Here is a 6,308-nt window from a genome sequence, read left to right as displayed (position 1 = left end):
AGGTCTCAACTTATTTTTTGATCACCTTGTGACTTTCTTCCCAATTCTCCCTGCAGAGCCCCTAGGACAGTTCTTCCTCTAGAGCCGCTTGTAGCTTCATGAGCAAGAACAGACAGACAAGAATACATATAAAGACACACACACACCCGGAATAAGAATGGTATATTGACCAAATTATCTATAGTGGCAAAACTACATGCTTACTCCATTCGGTGAATGTTGGAAGTGCTATGCTGGGCTCTGTGGAGGACACAGTAAAACGTGGCCCTTTCCTTCCAGGTGCTGTCAAGTTCTACGAGACAAGATGGATACTGAAAAGGCTAGGCATCATGTGAGTGGTGGATTTGAGAAGTGGTGTGTATGTGGGGAATGGCAGTTTGGCAAACTGCGTGCCCCCATTGAATGCCTACTGTCAATCAGTCTCCAATATTCATGGAGGGCATTGTAGGGGATGCTGCTTTCTATGGCAAAGTGCCTGCCCTCAGATGGGGAAGGAGAACTAAGTCACAGAGCATGGAAAATCACTAAGCGCTAAGCAGTACTTACTGACAGGGCCAAGAATACAGAGGCAAAAGCATTCAGAGGGAGCTCCGTAGAAGTGGGGCTTGAAGGATTGGCCAGGTGGAAAGGAACTCGAGTGTACGCACGTGGATAGGAGTGGGCATAGAGATGTGTAAGTTCAGTAGGGTAGCTTAGTCCCATGCCAACATCTCTGAGCCTGCACAACATCACCACCACAGCCAGAGGAAGTGGAATGGGGCGAGCACCCACTGAATGTGCGCCACTGAACTGGGTACTAGTCTCAATATTCTTTAGCCTCTTTGGGGGAAGAGATAATAGTTTTGCTGAAAGGTCTTGTTAAATTTTATTCCATTTCCCTTGCCAAAAGTCCACCTTTCTTTTTCTTTATGTTTGTGTTGTGCTTTGATCCCCAGGCTTGAATTAAGCAGGTGCTCCCAAGTTCTGAACTCTAAAAACTCATACTTGGGATGCCTGGCTGGCTAGTCGGTAGAGCATGTGACTCTTGACCTCAGTTCGGTGAGTTCGAGCCCCACATTGGGCATGGAGCCTACTTAAAATAAAAATTTAAAAATATATAAAAATTAAAAGTCCTCATGCTTAAAAAAGAACTACTGCTATGGGGTACCTACTAGGTGCCAAGCACTGTTTTAAGTGCCTACTGTCCAATAATTCATTTGATCTTTGTAACATTTTCAGGAAGTATTTTATTAGCACCCATTTTATAAGAGAAGACTGAGGCTCAGACAGAAATTAAGGGTCTTTTTTTGGGAAAGATTTTATTTATTTATTTATTTGACAGAGAGAGACAGCGAGAACGGGAACAGAAGCAGGGGGAGTGGGAGAGCAGAGAGCGTGCTGCGGGGCTCAATCCCAGGGCCCTGGGATCACGACCTGAGCCGAAGGCAGATGCTTAAGGACTGAGCCACCCAGGCACCCCAGAAATTAAGGGTCTAAAGTGATATCACTAGGAAGTGGCAGAGTTAGGATTCAAACCATATCTGTGTAAATTGTGAGACTGTGTAGGCGCTAAATGGGAAAAGAAAGACTCAAGGAAGCTAAAACTTAAAACTGAGTCTTCCTCGGGCCAGAAGGGAAGCCAGGTGTGGGCCTCCATTTTCCGACTAAGAAATAAAAGGATTAGATTAGATCATCCTTTCATTCATTCATTTAACAAATAGTTGTAGAAGGCCTACTCCAAGTCAGGATAGGGGATGTTGCGGGGGGGGGGGCGGGGGGAGAAAGGAGACTGTGATACACGGCTGAGAAATCCAAGGAAGTGGAAATCTAGCTGGAGAGACAGGGGGTAGAAGTGCTTACTAAAGGGCCAGCCAAGCTCAGTAGGGTGGGGGAAACCCCCCAAGGAGCAGTTAACTTCCATGAGGAGGGAGGGAGTGGGGGTCAGGCAAAGTGGAATAAAGAACCAGCGTGAGTAACGGTTGAGTGGGATTTCAACAAGCCCAGAAGGGCATAGAAAATGCTGAAGGAGCCGTCAAGAAAGCGCTTGTCTTGTCAAGGAATGGTGAGAAGGTTGGTTTCTGAGAACAGAGGCTTTGTAGGGACGTGGATGGAAGGGAGGCTGGAACAAGATCAGGGAGGGCCGTGGAAGCTAGGTGAAGGCTTATGGAGTTGATTTTGCTGGCAGTGGGCAGGCATCGCCAGTTTTTCAGGAGGGCAGATCATTTCTTAGTTTCTTCCATCTCTAACACTGTCTGTTTGCTTAAAAACTTTGTTAAGTGCCTAGGAGTCTTAGGTAAGTGGGGAGGCTTGACCTTGAGAGGCCTCTGGGGGTGATTTTCGCCCCCTACCTCATTTTCCCCCCTTTGGCTATAAAATCCAGAAAGGCTGTTAGTTGTTTACAGAGTTAAGTTTAACCAGACATGCTGTCTCCCCATCTAGACCCAGGGCTCTTAGAGGGCAGAGAATAGGCCTTCCTCAGCATGCAGTGGGCTGTTGGAATGCATTTCCAGCAGCAACCTGCTGCAATAGGTTAGTGCATTTGAGATACATGAAGAGCGAATGGGATTGATAAATTCTCCCCCACGGCCTCTCCCAGGGCACAAAGGGAAACATTATAGAGCACATAACATATGTAACTCATGGTCAACCCTGATGACTTAGTACCAGCCTCACTCTTTCTTTCCTGAATTTACAAGACTCTTTCTCGACCCTTCTCTCCGCAGTCTGCTTCCGGCTGCGGTGGCTTCAAATGAGCCCTTTGACGGTCCTGAGACCCTGAGTTCCAGATCTGACTTCACTTTAACTGACCAGGGGTGGGCGGACTAGGGATGAAGGGATGACCAGAAGCGTCAAATTCGCTTCCTTCTGACACTCCAACGATCTAAGCCACTGAAATTATTGTCCTTGTTGTCATCATCGCTGTTACAGGACTGGGCTGTTTTACCAGAAACACAAGGAAGACCTCTGATTTCAGAACAAAGCAGAGAATTGGAACAATTACGTTATGAATTAAGTTGGAGGTTGGTTTGAGGCTAAGTTACCCCCATGAGCCTTAAATGCCCTATTTTGTCTGGTCAGCTCTAGGAGAACAGAGCCCAGGCCCATGTCACCCCTAGGTCTCTGTGTTAGGGAGGCCGGTGATGCCAACGCTGATAATAGTAACACTGGCATGAGTCCAGTAGTATACAGCGCACAAAATTCTTTCCCATCCACTCTCTCATTTGATGCTCAGGGGGTTGCTTGTGAGAGAGGAAGGATAGGTGCATTGGTTTCCATATTTTAGAATTGGGAGGAAGACCCAAAACACAGTGTCTGGCGCTGGCACTGTTAGGGCTTGCTTGAGATTCCACTGCTAGTCATCGATGGGACAGAACCATACCAAGCCGACTCTCTGAGAGTCCAACCCCAGACTGGCAGCTGTTATTGATCTAAGAAACAATTATTTAAAAATCTGTATGAAAAGGAACATTTTGGCATTAAATGGAGATGCTAGACCATGTTGAAAAGAACTCTGGATGTGGAGTCAGGATTCCTGGGGTTCAGTCTTGGTTCAGGAATTCACTAGCCATGTGACTTTGAGCAAGCCTTTCATATATGCTCATAGACTCAGTTTCCTCAATTACAAAATTGAGGATTGTAGTGAGAAAACAAATGAAAGAACACAAGTGAAAGGGCTTTGTAGACATCGTGAGATTGTACAAAGGTATTATTATTTATTATGTTGTTGTTATGGTGGTTCACATGGTTCTAGCTTGTTATGGTGGTTCTAGTTGTTATGGTGGTGGTGGTTCTAGCCTCAAATATAATAATCATTAATCTGTATTCTTTACAATGTTTCCCACAGCTCTCCTTACCCTACTCCTTGATTTCCCATCACCTCCTGTAGGGCAGGAAGCGTGGCCCCCAACAGGAAGGGCTCAGAGAAGCTAGAGCTTCAGCCAGGAAATAACCATCTTGCCCCAATCTTCATTTCGCCAGATAAGATGCAGCCAAATGATGAGATACAAATGAGTGGGGAACAGAGGTGTCCAGAATCCATTTCAGCCTCAAACCCAAGAGCAAAGTAGCCCCAAGGCCCCAAGGCCCTTAAAAGAAGTGGAAATTTAGTAATTACCAGAAGAATTAAAATCAGTGAAGACAGCAAATTTAAATCAAAGCTGAATTGGTGGGGCCTGCATTATCAGGCCCAATAGAGGTGATCCCTCACACCTTAATAGTGCCTGTAGAATTTGTATGTTGGTTAGTTTAAATGAATCATTTCAGATTTTCACTTTCCCTTGGTGCAACTTAGGCCAAACATTCTTTAAAGTGTGTGTGTGTGTGTGTGTGTGTGTGTGTATGTGTGGTGGGGGTTGCACAGGAGGGTGGGCATGGCCAGCCAAGTAAGACAGCTAGTGAAGAAGTTCCCAAAGTAAAGTGAAATGGCAAGCGTTAAGTCCACATCGCTGGTGGTAGATTTTGAGGCTGGTGAGGACAAGCCAGTGGGGTCACAAACACCAGGCCTTAGACAACGGCAATGCCACTACTGCTACCTTAGCGGCTTACCTTCGTCTGCAATACTCCTCCTTTAAACCAGGTGAGGGAGACATACCAGGCAAGTCTCAGCTGCCATCTCTAAAGTCCTTCCAAATGAGAGAAGACACCCCTTAGCTTAGAGATGGAACCTCTCTGGGCCTGGGACAAAGGAGGGGGGCAGGGAGGAGGAGGAGGAGGAGGAAAACAGCAATCCGTCAGGGCTTCCTTCTAGTCCAAATGACCCTCCCGCTTCCTTAGTGTAGATAAATACATAATAAAAAATATCAATATATCTGCACATAAAGATTTTTTCCCCAAATTCCTGCTTTTCATTTCACATTCCGTGTTTACAAAGCCCTGAACCCTCCAGGAACTGCTGGGCACCTCCCCTAATACCCTCTAGGCTGAGGCGATGCCTTTGAAGTCCCAACCGCGGGCTCAGGGTTGGAGCTGCTAAGAAACACCCTAAGACTGAAAGCAAGTCTGCCGGCAGCTTCAGCTCCTTCGCAAGCTGCTCTCCTCCTCGGAGTTAATGTAAAGTCATCAGAGTTCCAGCGTGGACCGCAGGCTTCTCAGCCCTTCAGTCCTGGGGATGGCGGGATGGCCTAGGATGTAAACACATATGAGGATTTATTCCTTTGGCCAGGCGGGGAGTCGTTAGGGTAAAGAGTAAGGGTCAAGGGGGCTCGGTTTGGTGACTGAGGAGCCCGGGTCGGGGTGGGGGTGGGGGGCGGGGGACGGTGGCGAGCAGAAGCCGAGTTTTACTCCAGCCAGGTTTTCAGCCCCAAGTCGTGCAGGCTTCCCCCTTTACAGACCTTTCATTCCCTCTCCTCCTCCCTCAGGCCTCTCGCTCCAGGAACACCCCCCCCCCACCAAAGGTGCCTCCACGCCCAGGCCAGGGGCTGTCCTCTGAGGGCGGCCCAGGGAGTTTGCAGCACGGAAGGTTGCCACGAAGGGTGGGCCACCCGGGAGACGCGAGACGAGGCAGCGAGCCCCGGCATTTTCCCTTCCCCAGCACCTGTCCCACTTCGGCGCCGGGGCTGGGGCTGCGCCCGCGGGCGGCCTCGGGGCCGGAGCGCCAGAGCCCTGCCCCGAGGTCGCCCGGGTTAGGGAAGTGGGGGGCCAAGGAAGGGGCGGGGCGTCCGGCGGGGGCACCCCCCCCGCAGGCAAGACCCCACGCCCCCCCATACTCGGAGACTAAACAGAGATACAGAGTCACACATAAAGCACGAGCGAAAACGCTCGCTCTCCGACCCCGAGCGGCGTTGCTCCCCCCCCCCTTCCTGGAGCCGGGGGCTGGCCGGGGAAGGTGGCTCCGTTCTTCCCCCGTGGCCAGTGCGGGGTCTGCGGCTGCCCGGAGAGGTTCCGGCTTCCCCGGGGCTGGCAGGGGGAGCCCCGAGAACTGCAGGCCCGCCCCCCCCTTCCTCCTCCTCCTTCCCCTCCTCCCCCACGTGTCCTCCCGGAGCCCAGCGGCCTGATCCCAGCACCCCCCGCCACCTCCCTCCTCCTCTCGCTTCGCCCGCTTCCCCGGCGGCGTGGAGAAGAGCAAAGTTGCGACAGCGGCCGGGGGGCTCTGCCCAGGTGAAGGGGGCGCCGTGGGGGGTGGGGGATGGCGCGGCCCTGTGGCGGGGGCGGAGGGAAGATAAAGAAACTTGCTTTCCGCGGCCCCCACCCCGCGCGGGTTCGGATCTTGCGTGGACCGAGCCCTCGTGGCGAGACGCGGCAACGCCGCTGGGACCGAGGCCGGGACCGGGACCCAGACCCGGACCGCGCGCCTGGGCCGGCTCCGCGGGCGCAGGCAGCGGGCCAGGCCG

General features: G+C 51.2%; 1 protein-coding gene across 3 annotated transcripts in view; it reads left to right on the top strand.

Annotated features, from left to right (window-relative positions):
- The first annotated feature begins 5,767 nt into the window (after positions 1-5,767).
- The window catches only part of BCORL1 (BCL6 corepressor like 1), a 62,667-nt gene continuing 62,126 nt past the window's right edge, over positions 5,768-6,308 (top strand). For 2 of the 3 annotated variants that reach the window (XM_004780546.3, XM_013050015.2), the window contains exon 1: positions 5,770-6,075. The gene's annotated coding sequence lies outside the window, so the exon portion shown is untranslated. Of the gene's footprint in view, positions 6,076-6,308 lie in introns of all 3 variants that reach the window. The other variant, XM_013050018.2, reaches the window with a different exon arrangement.

The sequence above is a fragment of the Mustela putorius genome, unplaced genomic scaffold (assembly GCF_011764305.1).
Source record: "Mustela putorius furo isolate JIRA1106 unplaced genomic scaffold, ASM1176430v1.1 tig00003899_pilon_pilon_pilon, whole genome shotgun sequence".
Classification (NCBI taxonomy): Eukaryota; Metazoa; Chordata; class Mammalia; order Carnivora; family Mustelidae; genus Mustela; species Mustela putorius.
This window is presented reverse-complemented; position numbering and strand designations above follow the sequence as displayed.